Source organism: Pseudophryne corroboree, chromosome 5 (genome assembly GCF_028390025.1).
Source record: "Pseudophryne corroboree isolate aPseCor3 chromosome 5, aPseCor3.hap2, whole genome shotgun sequence".
In the NCBI taxonomy this organism is placed as follows: domain Eukaryota; kingdom Metazoa; phylum Chordata; class Amphibia; order Anura; family Myobatrachidae; genus Pseudophryne; species Pseudophryne corroboree.
In genome coordinates, this window is record NC_086448.1 from 394,082,147 (window position 1) to 394,084,378 (window position 2,232).

At 34.4% G+C, this 2,232-nt stretch overlaps 1 non-coding gene across 1 annotated transcript; it reads left to right on the forward strand.

The window, feature by feature from the left end:
- The first annotated feature begins 659 nt into the window (after window positions 1–659).
- Window positions 660–733, forward strand: TRNAS-ACU (transfer RNA serine (anticodon ACU)). Its single transcript has one exon. It is a non-coding gene; the product is annotated as a tRNA-Ser (tRNA).
- The last annotated feature ends 1,499 nt before the right edge of the window (window positions 734–2,232 follow it).

A 2,232-nucleotide genomic window follows, 5' to 3' on the forward strand; every position in this document is an offset into this window, starting at 1 on the left:
TGCTTTCTCATGTGGAAGTCTGTTTAATGTGAAAACAAGGTGATATCTAATTAGCACACAGGTAAGGAATTAAGAAAATCTTTATTTAAGGGTGAAGATGTTTCTCACAAAATCATTGCCCCAATGCATCATTGAAATTCAAGCTGGAAAGATGATTTTAATATATCACTTGTACATTTTGTATTGCTCTTCTGGTGACAATGTAGTTTGTTTTTGTCAATTACCATTTTAATAATAGGGTAAAGAAAATGAAGTGGATTTTTGAAAGAAAACAATACTGTCAATATACTATTAAAACAAATTAAAATGGTAAAAGTTATTGTACTTTAAGTAAAAATAAAAGAGACAAAATATCAATCCCAGTTTTGGATTACTTTAATTAACAAAAAAAAAATGCATATAGCAGAGGATAGTTTCAATCTGCCTACCTCTGGGTTATGGGCCCAGCATGCTTCCATTGCAGTACTCTGCTGCACATGTAAGTGCAAGAGATCCTGAAGCACTCACTCATCATGGGAAAGTACCAAGGTGTTTCTTCGTTGGTTGATCTAAGAAACATCTTACAAAAACTCTCCAGATTATTGACTTTTTAAAGTTTTTCTAGGAAACGTTCTAGATGAATGCTTATTAGCCTTTGTCAGTAAGCACTTTTGCAAAGTGTCTCTGTGGCGCAATCAGTTAGTGTGTTTGGCTACTAACCAAAAGATTGGTGGTTCAATCCCACCCAGGGACGTAATTGACCTTGTGATCAGGTTTTGGTGATCTTTAAGTAGACAAGTCAAAATTTCAACCTCTCTCTTATGATGTAGGTTACCTGGCCTTCTCTGATGTAATCAGAGTTAGATTTGATTAAGTGATTTTTATAAAAAACAGCTAGGAAGCACAATTTAGCAGTGGGTTGCAGAGAAAAAAAAATATGCTGGCAGAAAAATCCAATTGAGTGATTAAACAGCTCTTCATTTTCTGGCTTTATTTTTATGCTAACAAATTTGTTCTCTGAAAAGTGTCCACAAAGCCAAGTCTCTGATTAACGCCTTTGTAGGGATGGTTTTTCACCTATTACTAAATTAAACTTGCTTCATTGGAAAGGCAGCAAGATGCATCCTCATTTCAATGTCTACTGAAATAATACGGGTTGACACCAGGAAACATTAACGCCAATGCATCCTTGCTGCTTTCTCATGTGGAAGTCTGTTTAATGTGAAAACAAGGTGATATCTAATTAGCACACAGGTAAGGAATTAAGAAAATCTTTATTTAAGGGTGAAGATGTTTCTCACAAAATCGTTGCCCCAATGCATCATTGAAATTCAAGCTGGAAAGATGATTTTTATATATCACTTGTACATTTTGTATTGCTCTTCTGGTGACAATGTAGTTAGTTTTTTTTCAATTACCATTTTAATAATAGGGTAAAGAAAATTAAGTGGATTTTTGAAAGAAAACAATACTGTCAATATACTATTAAAACAAATTAAAATGGTAAAAGTTATTGTACTTTAAGTAAAAATAAAAGAGCAAAAATATCAATCCCAGTTTTGGATTACTTTAATTAACAAAAAAAATGCATATAGCAAAGGATAGTTTCAATCTGCCTACCTCTGGGTTATGGGCCCAGCATGCTTCCATTGCAGTACTCTGCTGCACATGTAAGTGCAAGAGATCCTGAAGCACTCACTCATCATGGGAAAGTACCAATGTGTTTCTTCGTTGGTTGATGGAAGAAACATCTTACAAAAACTCTCCAGATTATTGACTTTTTAAAGTTTTTCTAGGAAACGTTCTAGATGAATGCTTATTAGCCTTTGTCAGTATGTACTTTTTGCAAAGTGTCTCTGTGGCGCAATTGGTTTGTGTGTACGGCTATTAACCAAAATGTTGGTGGTTAAATCCTACCCAGGGACGTAATTGACCTTGTGATCAGATTTTGGTGATATTTAAGTAGACAAGTCAAAATTTCAAACCCCCTCTTATGGTGTAGGGTACCTAGCCTTCTCTGATGTAATCAGAGTTAGATTTGATTCAGTGATTTTATAAAAACAGCTAGGAAGCACAATTTAGTAGTGGGTTGCAGAGAAAAAGAAATATGCTGGCAAAAAAATCCAATTGAGTGATTAAACAGCTCTTCATTTCTGGCTTTATTTTTATGCTAACAAATTTGTTCTCTGAAAAGTGTCCACAAAGCCAAGTCTCTGATTAACACCTTTGTAGGGATGGTTTTTCACATATTAC